The sequence below is a fragment of the Parambassis ranga genome, unplaced genomic scaffold (assembly GCF_900634625.1).
Source record: "Parambassis ranga unplaced genomic scaffold, fParRan2.1 scaffold_24_arrow_ctg1, whole genome shotgun sequence".
NCBI classification, from domain to species: domain Eukaryota; kingdom Metazoa; phylum Chordata; class Actinopteri; family Ambassidae; genus Parambassis; species Parambassis ranga.
Genome location: NW_021144797.1, coordinates 1042617 through 1053280, shown reverse-complemented (window position 1 = coordinate 1053280; position 10664 = coordinate 1042617). Strand labels below are relative to the sequence as shown.

At 46.1% G+C, this 10664-nt stretch overlaps 1 non-coding gene across 1 annotated transcript; it reads right to left on the bottom strand.

The window, feature by feature from the left end:
• Nucleotides 1-316: 316 nt before the first annotated feature.
• trnat-cgu (transfer RNA threonine (anticodon CGU)) lies at nucleotides 317-389 on the bottom strand. The gene has a single exon. It is a non-coding gene; the product is annotated as a tRNA-Thr (tRNA).
• Nucleotides 390-10664: the final 10275 nt, after the last annotated feature.

Below are 10664 nucleotides of genomic sequence, written 5' to 3'. Positions count from 1 at the left end.
GTGCGTCCATTTCTTCTGATCGTCCTTCAGATGGTTCTACACCTTCATCTGAGTCAGCTGTCTTTGATGATACTGATTGGGACTTGATGAGGACAGACACCACACCTGTCTGTATAAGACCTTACAGCTCACAGTGCAGGGCACATACTGGGTGATGACGTCCTCCTGCAGGTGTTACTGTGGAACAACTGCTCTGGATTGGGATGAGTCTGAATAGAACTTTGTTAGCTTTGTAAAGCTGTGTGGTAGTTAGGAGAGGAACTGAAAAGAGTCAACAACAAGGAGTTGGTCTCCAATGGAATACAGTTAAACATCAGGGCTCGTCCAGGGATTGGAACCCGGGACCTCTCGCACACGAAGCGAGAATCATACCCCTAGACCAACGAGCCATATGTGAGCCGACAGTGAAGAGAGGAGAGCTTTAAATGTACTGCTACAACCTGATTGGCTGCAATGAGCAGGCGAGGCAGCGCCTGATTGGTGGAGGAGCTGACTAGAGAGCGTGTCAGTGCATCTGTCATGTGACTTATCAGCTCTGCTCTTCTGCCTTTTCCTCTGAATCTTTTCATCTCATCAGTGTTCCGCCCTCATACGTCCTGCATCAACATGAAGCTGCTGTTTATTCATGCATTTCTAACACACAGCTGACAGGTCCGTCACTCACCTGCAGTAAGGTATTGGATCTGGACTGGAAGCTGAGTGAGGAGAGAAGCATTCTGAAGGCTTCCAGTGACTGACGTGTGGATGTTGAATCTGTCTGAGTCCAGTGTTCAGCTCAGTCCAGCTGCTGCACACAGTGAGGAGCTGTGACTGCATCCAGCTCAGTCCTGCTATGAAGCTGTGAGTCTGAACTTTGGGGTCGACCCTGCAGGATCCTGCAAAGGCCCAACAGCCTGTTGTACTGATGCACAGGAAGCCATTCCACAGTTGAAGCAGGCAGTGTGTGTGTCTGAAGCAGTGTATTGTGTGTGTGGTCTGTGTGTTAGTGTGTGTCAGTGTCTATATTGTGGCCCTGTGTTGGCCTCTCAGGGAGTGTTGTGTTGTTGCTGCTGTCTCTCCCTGTGTGTGCAGGAGGTTGCTGGGTGGAGCTGATCCTGAGCTTATGCAGCTCTCCTGTGCTGACGAGCTGGAGACGGTTTAAGAGTTCCCAGTCTGTTTGCTTCACTCTCTCTCTCCCCGTCTGGCCTACTAGGAGGGCTGCTCTCTCTCCAGCCTGCTGCAGGCATGGCGGTGTATTTGTTTGCACATTCCTTGTTTGTCAATTGTTGGTATACAATACTGTTCTTTCTTCAATAAAATGGTCAAACGGTTAAAGTTGTGTTTTTGTCCTCCCCAATGTGTCACACTTTCTGAGCCGCCGGTGCTGTTCTGACAATTAAATGTGTTTTGCATGTCTGTAAGAGTGCTGTGTATGATTGTGTGTTTGGTGTGTGTGTGGGTTCCTGTAGCTGTGTGTTTGTGGTGTGTGGTCAGCCTTCATCCTTCCTTCAGCAGCAGCAAAGCCTGTATCAGTGTTCTCTCCAGGTCTCAGCTACTCAGCCTTTCTTCAGAACTGAGCCTCGTCATGTTGGAGGATCTGTTGCACAAGTGCTGCCAAATATCTGTAATCTAAGTTCTTTCTGAATCCTCACATCTAAAGTTACAGAGAACTTTTACAAACTCCCTTCGTGTTGGCTGCTACAAGCTCCAAACATCAGAGGCCTGCACACCATGAGGCTTCCTGCACTTCCTGCTTTTGATGACAGTATCTCTCAGATTGGGAGATGTAGACTGATGTGACTGTGACATCATGACGTCACTATTCAGAGCCTGCTGTTTAACATGCTGCTTCACAGAGAGACAGAGACAGCAGCAGCACTCTGTGAGCCAGGTTCCACTCTACTTGGAGGAAGTAAAACGTCTGAGATACCATAGTTTGAAAGAAATGTCTCTAGACAAGAGGCAGATTTTGATAACCAGGCCTAACCGAATGACCGATCCATCCCTGGGTCCAGACACAGATTTCAAATCTCCCCCCCATAATGAGCAGGTGTGAATTTAAACACGGGATCAATTTAATGATGCAGTGAGAAAAACTGTGGGTCATCAAAATGTGGAGCATATATATATTAGCTAAATAACGTTGAGATTAAAGAGTTTGCCAGTCACAATACAACATAACGGTGGCCCACTGCTGCGACCTCAAGACTTTCTACTGCAGGTTTGAGAGGGACCCACTTCACACCCCTAACCTGTACCACAATGACCCACTCGGCAGCACCCCTATCAGGGACCACCATCCCATCACAACCACCAACACAATGAACCCTGCAGCATCTCCATCATAATGACCACCAGAACGACTCCACTCAGCAGCAGCAACCCCAACAGCCCCACAGCCATCAGTGCCTCCTCAGTGGTTTCTATGGTAACCAAACAGAATCCCATTTAAAAGGTTACAATTCCACCACTGTTTCTTCGGTGACCAATGAAAATACAAAACCATAATTCATTCACTGAAGTGAGAACAGGAAGGCCTTTCTGTGATCTGAATTTTATCTGAATCACGGTGAAATGATGATCCTGGAAACTAAACAAACAGCCAAATAAAGTGTCCAGAGAAAGTCCAACATAATAACCCAAATACAGGCTGCTATGTCAAAAACATTCTCACATGATATGTTCAGCAAAACACTGCAAAAGATCAGCAAGAACAAAGAACAGGGGGTCAAAAGGAACAAACTCAGCAGAGGCTGCAGGAGGACTTCTCTGGCCTCCAGAGCTCAGCTCTGGTCCTCTGGTTCCAGCCTTGGTCCTCCACTCACTGTGATCCTTTGTTGTACCAGGTGTAGTTTTGGTGGCTACACATGTGTTCAGAAACTGTTCTGTTGTAGCAGCTGAGCTTTACTCCAATCCACCGTCACCACAAACACTTTCCCGCTCCTCTGTTCTTCTTCTTCTCTGCCTCTTCTTTTCTTCTTCTGTGGTGTTTTCTGGCAGCTGACATCAACAACAGTGACATTTCTGCCTCTCCTGTCTTCAGTCCGACTTCTGTTTCTCTTACAGTCTGTAGAGCGAAGCGACATGTTGGCAACTGAATTAACCTCTCTTGGAGCCAAATCGGGGGTCATAAGTTTTGTTCACCTGAAAAAATAAAGATCATTCAAACACCCAAATTTTGAAACTGAGAATACTTTTTATGTTTTGATGCTTGATTTTTTTCAGGTTCAAACTTTTTTTTGAATCAAGTTTGAATTCTTTTGAATAAATTGTCATTTCATTTTTCATTTCAATAATTATTTTCATATTTACCTTTATTTTTTCAGTTTTCAGATTTTTTGTTTTCAGATTCAAATCTAATTTTTAAAGTCTCACATCTTGTTTCTTCAGGTTCAAATCTTTTTTTTCATGGCACAGTATATATGGCAGAGAGTTTAAAGGTGGACTATGTAGTCAGAGTTAATACCAAATATTGACACTAGGTGGCAGCACTTCAGCCTCCCATCCACTGCTGCAACTACCAGCACCACTCTCAGGCTTTTTTGTTTCCATTGACTGTACAACATGATTCAATCCTATGTTATTTATATGACACACTATGTGTAGTGTTTCTATGGTGTAGCCTGACAGTTGCTCAGCTTCCATTGGACACATTTATACTAGATGGAAGCTGCAGCAGGATTGGCTGATGACTGATCACAGGTGTGAACAATCAGCCGGTGCCGAGTGGCAGCAGGAGCAGCTGCCCATGCTCAGAGACACAACAGCAGCAGCACTCTGTGACCATTGTCCACTCTGTGTGTCCTCCAGACAGTCTGGAAACGAGAGGAGACAGAACATTATCATACATGTTGCATAAGTAAGTCACATGACATTGCACCCACTGTAAATAAAGAAATCACTTAGAACCACAGAGCCCAAGAAATAATATAATCTAAAGCTCACAAGACACAGACGAAACAGAACAGAACAGAACAAATACTTTATTTATCCCAAACTGGGAATGTTTTCTATTGCAGCAGCAATGTACAGGGTCAGTATCATCCTATCTGGTGGTAAAGTCTTTCTCCCCATCGGGGAATCTAACCCCCGGTCACGTGAGTTGTAAAAAAAACCACACTACATGGTTGAATGGTTTCAGGCTGACACAATAAATACATAAACTTTCAGTTTCACTGCACGAAGTTGTATACAAAGTGATTAAATGAATTTATATTTTATTTCAAGTTGTAAGACTTGATACAGGGTCTGTTTGTAATTTTAATACTTTACATTAAAGAGCTACATGTGTAAGAACCCTGCAAATAAACTGAAACTGCTTTAATGTCATTAAGCATCAGGTCTGTCACTGCACCATAGAATTACTGCTGGGTGGAGGAGAGTGGGGCTCCCTGCAGGACCAGCTGTCGTCCTGGAGGAGGTGTACTGACCATCATCACCTTTGGAGGGTGAGGATACATATTTTATAGGCTTTTCCATATTTTAAGCTGCTTTGGAAGCCGCTCTGTGAATTATTATTTTTATTTTGCCCTTTTTAAAAACATCTTTAGGAACATGGCAGCCGCCGATCGTCAGCTCTGCAAACCCTGATGGACGATGTGGTGGACAGAGAGACAGGCACCCCCCTCCCCCAGATGATGTCCCACTCACAGCCCAGAGGACTCCAAGGTCTTCACCGTGGCATCATCCAGTCCAGCAAGCACCAAGGACTCCTGCTCAGCCAAACATTTATATATATGTTCTTTGTGAATAGTATTTTGCTGATCTTTATAAATAATAAACTGTACATTTTCATAATGCCCCCTGGTAAATAGTTAGAAACTCTCTCTCTCTCGTCAGGTTATTGCTCCTCACGTTTTATACTATACCACAGTAAACAGTCCAGAAACAACATTCAATCAAAACGTTTAGTTTACAGCGCCTCGTATCAACAGGACGTCATGTTTGTAAATATAAAACTCTTTTTTTTTTATAGCATTTTAAAAATCCCTCGAACTACTGCCCTTTACTTACATTTAAATGTGAATTCGGCACTCCTGCCGGTGCCGCTCGCTTGGTCCGTCATTTTACTGTTGAAAAAAATGGGCCCGCAAAGCATCTTGGGATATGTAAGGCCACGAAGGATGGTAGCGATGCATCCTCCGAATTCAGGCAAAAGGAGGACGCATTTGAAGGACCCTTCGAATGTTGGCGAATTGGGACAGTCTTCGCGCAGCGTTGTGACGTAAGCGGCCTTAAAATGCGCACTCCGAAGGATGCAGACCCTGAATTGAGACACAGCTATTGACATAAGAGGCTGGGAACAAAACCTCAGAATGAACTCCAAAGTAAAAAACCCAAATGTACAAAATGAAACCAAGGAAAAACACTAACCAAACCAAAATAAATCCAAAAGAGGAACAGGAGGACGAACTGACAGGGAGGACATGACGGCAGGCAAACACAACACACAGGTACAAAGAACAATGATCCAAAGAGGACAAAGGGAGCACAGGACTTAAGAAGAGGAGGGAAAACAAGACACAGGTGGAAAAAATTAGGGAGGAGCAGGTAATCACAGAGGCGGGAAACAGAAGGAAGGTAAGGAAGAGACACATACAAAAGAGGTCAGGGCAGGAAGGATAGTAATACAATCAGGAAATAAGAATAACAAAAGGCAGGCAAGAAAAACCACAAACAGAGAACAGAAGTGACATCCACAACAGTCCCAGGTTAAAAGCTGTGATGAAGCACTAATATTGTCCCAAACACAGCAGAACTTCATGGAATTTAATGGCATTTATTTGTCAAGGACAGCAGACTGTCTCTTATCACTATTATGCAATTTCCCCATTGTGGGACTAATAAAGGGTTCTTAATCTTAATAACCATTGATATGAAAAATATGTTGATGCTGTACATAAAGGCCTCCAATGAAAAATATGATGGTATGTGAAGCAGCTTTGAAGGAGTCAGATTCTCTTAAATTAAGCCCTTTTTGTCAGCACAACAATGTCATTATCATCTTTTCTAACTTGATAGCAAACAGTTGTTTATTTACACAGTCAGCTGTTTTGGAACATCATTCATTTGGAGCTGTGTCTCTGTCCACCTGGTGAACGTAAGCCCAATATTCACTCTCCTTTGGTTCTATGTTTTTTTTTTTGGTTTCTACATCTGCCTCTCTAGCTGCCAAATGTTCCATATGTTCACCCGGCAGTTGCCAATGTTGTCTGTCAGCTCCTGCTGTTTGCTGCTGAGTAGGTAAAGGAGGGAGTTCAGAGCCAAGTCTCTGAAAGCAGCCGCCTCCTGTGGTTCAACATAACACGGTGAAATCAGCAAGAGTAAATCAAAACTGTAAGGTCATACACTGTTATTTTAAAAAATGTCTTCAATAGCTGCTTGATGTGAGCGACCATTAGGTAAAAAATGTCACGACCTGGTGTTTATTTATGGTTTTGTTTTCCTTGTTTTGGGTTTTTAGTTTAATCTGTGCTTAGTTATTGTTGTTTTCCTGTAGTTGTGGTGTTTTGTTTTCCTGGGTTTGTGTTTAGTTGTCTTGTCTTGTGTTTCCTGTTTTACTTTGGTAGTCCTGTCCTCCCTGTGTATTGTCTTGAGTTTTGCTTCCTGTGTTTTCACTCCTTGTATCCTTGTATCCAAACAATAAACCATGGGTGACAAAGGACATCAAGGCATCACTGAACAGAAAGAAAACAGCCTTCTTGAGTGGAGACAGAGAGGAGATGAGGAGGGCCCAGGCAGAGGTGAAGGAGAAGATTGGAGAGGGCAAGGAGAGCTACAGGAGGAAGCTGGAGAGCCAACTTGCCCGGAACAACTTGAGGGAGGTATGGAGTGGCATGCGAACCATCACCGGCCACAATAGGATCTCTGACCAGCTGATGGATGGAGATCTGCAGGAGGCCAACCAGCTGAACCTGTTTTTCAACAGGTTTGATAGTCCACTCCCTGACCACCCTCCCCCTCCCCCTCCCTTTTGGACTCTCCTTTTTGACCACGCTAGTGTGATTTTTAGTTTTGTATTGTTTTGCCCTCCTGGCCTTTAAATAAAAGACTGCTTTTGAACATTTAAGCCGCTCTGCGTCCTGCAACTGTGTCCGCTCCGCTCTCACTCACAAACCCTGACAGTACGAACTAGCCAACAATGGACACAGCAGGCGCAGAGCAGGAACTTTCGGATATTTCTAGCCGGAGCCGGGAGGTGACCCCTTCCGAGTATGTGATAATCTGGAGCCTGATGAACTGGCTCAGGAGGAAGCTCCAGGTAGAGCTGGCCCTGGTGGATAACCTGCCATCACCTCCCACGGACAGGGAGGAGGCGTGGCAGTGGACTAACCACCAGATAACTGTGCTCCAGATACTGGGGAGCGTTATGGAAGGCCAAGGAGGAACTTAAAGCCAAGATGGAAAGGGCGTTGAACGCTGAACCCTGGCTGTACCTCCTGTACCTGAGGTCATTTAGGGACATGGAGGAGTTCCCAGCGCCTGTGGCCCTCATGCTGCCCTCCTGGTTTCCCCGCCCAGTCCTCGACTCAGCCCCAACTCCTGAGGGCGGGAGTCAGATGACGTCATCCCTTCCGGTGCCGCCCAGGGGCGGGCACCAGATGTCGTCATCCCTTCCGGTGCCGCCCAGGAGCGGGCTCCAGATGTCGTCATCCCTTCCGGTGCCGCCCAGGGGCGTGCTCCAGATGTCGTCATCCCTTCCGGTGCCGCCCAGGGGCGGGCTCCAGACGGCGGGCTCCAGACGGCGTCGCTCCTCCCGTCTCGGCCAGAGGGCGGGCTCCAGACGACGCCACCTGCCTCGACCTGCCTCACCTGACCCCTGGAGGGTCCGCAGCCTCGTCTTCGCTGGTGGGCTTCCGCCCGGACCCCGGAGGGTCCTCAGCCATGTCCATGCTGGGCTTCCGCCCGGACCCCAGAGGGTCCTCAGCTCTGTCCATGCTGACGGGCTTCCGCCCAGACCCTGGTGGGTCCTCAGCCATGGCCATGCTGGGCTTCTGCCCGGACCCCGGTGGGCCCTCACCCCTGTCCATGCTGGGCTTTCGCCCGGACCCTGGAGGGTCCCTGTCCCCTCCGTTTCTGACTCTGCCCCCCAAGCACCCCAGACTTTGTTTTATGGGACCTCTGTCTCCGTTGCCCCTGTTGGCCCATGGACGGGGCCTTCTTGAACTCTAGACCTTGAGTGTTTGGTTTCTGAGACTTTGAAATCTGGCTCCCTGTCATTTTGTTTGAACCCTTGTTTTGTGTTTTTTAGGAACGTCTGGGAGCCGTTCCTTGAAGGGGGGGTTCTGTCACGACCTGGTGTTTATTTATGGTTTTGTTTTCCTTGTTTTGGGCAAAAAAAAAATAAACTTAGCCTGTCAAACTCTGAAAATTGTTTCATGATGTTCAATCAGATAACTGATCCGCACATAAATAGTAGTGTTTTAATGGTACACTCCTTTTACCAAGGAGAAAGTGCTTCATTTTATAATTCAAAGGTAATTGACACTAAGTGAGAGAGAGCTCATGGTCCCAAACAGTACCATACTGTATGGTAGATGGGACAGGTCTAGTAATCCAGATGTGTACATCATAACTGCGGGCCTAAAACATACATGCAGACTACATAAGAGTGGAATAAACAGATGATATACATTTACAGCCAGGTACTGTGACAGTATTGTTACATCACTTTATACATTAATTCATTCATTCATATTTATACAAGATTTACAGACATTACGAATCACGAGGGATGGTGTAATCAGCCATGTTGGGAAGACCAGAAAGCACACAGCAGCTAAGATCACTGCGGTCGATGTCCATGTCGCAGGCCTGAGACCACTCATTCGTCTCACTGTCATAGTACTCAACCTTAGAGGTGATGGTGAAGAGGCTCCTTGAGCCCCCGACAACATAGAGCCGGTCCTCAACTACTTCGATGCCAAAGTTGCAGCGGGGGGTCATCATGGAGGACACGTTGCGCCAGGTGTTGGTGTGAGGGTTGTAGACCTCAGCGGTCTGCAGACAGGCTGTTCCATCAGAGCCACCAACCTTTGGAGTCAAAGATGAGAAGAAGATGCATCACTTATCAATTCAATTGTCACATAAAAAACTAGCGGCTTTAAACCGCTGATGAAAGCTGGTCACACATTTCTTTCATGCACTTACTGCATAAACATGGTTGTTGTATGCAATGACTCCTACTCCACTGCGCCGGCTGCTCATGGGAGAGATCAGGGTCCACTGGTTGGTCTCTGGGTTGTAACACTCTGCTGTTTGCAGGTACTCATTCCCGTCAGATCCACCACATATGTACATCTGAATACAAAAAGGGGGGTGGGGGGGGGGGGGGGGCAATAAGAAATGGTCATTTTTGTTGGCTCAAACTGGCAGCAGTGTTTAGTAAACAGATCTTTCTGTTCTCTGGTATGTTCCATTGTGTTCCACCCACCCTGCCGTTGAGTGCTGTGCAGCTGGCGTAGATCCTCTGCTCATGCATGGGTGCAAATTGAAGCCACTGGTTGGTTTCTGGCTGGTAGAACTCAGCACTGCTGAGATGTGTGGGCCCATCACAGCCTCCCATGGCGTAGATGCACCCGTTCAGCACAGTCACGCTCACATAACCGCGGTAGACATACCCACCGAGGTAGGCTGCACCATGACAGGCACGAAGAGGCTCAGAAAGGTTTGTAATGTTCATCCAGTGATTTGCACGGACGTCAAATGCCTCGATTACATTAGTTATACGTCTGCTGCTGCTGCTCCAGCCTCCAATGGCCAATAGGATGGCAGAAGGCAGACGAGCCTGACTGAGGATTCTGTCTTTGCATTCGATGACCTCAGAGACCATGGCCTGGCACCTCAAGTTGTCCGTCACCAGCTTATTGGACAGCACATGACTCTGTATGTACTCTGTAGGCATCATGCTCAGCCTGACCTACAACAATACAGAGAATAAAGAGGATATAACTTAAAAGTCTGTGTCAGAATAAATAAAAACACATAAAAAAATCATGGTTCCTAATAAAGAACATCACAATAAATACAACAAGTAAAACAATAAAATAATGGTCAGTTATTTGAAATGCTATTAGCAACCGGAACAAAGGAGGTCTTCATTCTCTTTGTTCTACATCGTGGCAGTCAGTCAGATGGACTGAGCCCTCTTTGATTATCTTTAATATATTTTTTCATTCCTCTCATTACTCTCCTCCCTTCATCTGTCATAGTATCATTATCAGCTTATTGATTGTGTGAGTTGCATTAACCTGCACACAAAGCTTATGCAAATAGCCAGCATTACATGTATATGTTCCTTATTAGTTTATGTACTTGTACTGATAATAATAAATGATTATAAATGCTTGTGCCAGCGCCCAGCTTTAACAGGAGGTTTAGTAACTTTTGGTTGGTTGTCTTATATTTTCATTTCTTGCTCTTTCATGGGTAGGTTGTAGGGGTGGGACGGTTAAGAAAAAAATTCCAAACCTTTCGGTACACGTGTTTCGGTTCGGGGCGCGTGTTCTGTTTGGTTCTGGACATGCGCATCAAGTAATGCAGGGAGGTGTTTTTACTAGGGATGTCCCGATCAGGTTTTTTGGCCCTCGAGTCCAAGTCTGAGTCATTTGATTTTGAGTATCTGATCCTCAATGCACTCACAGCCGGTCAGTCTCTCTGTAGCTTCACGCAGCAGGTTCAGCTGC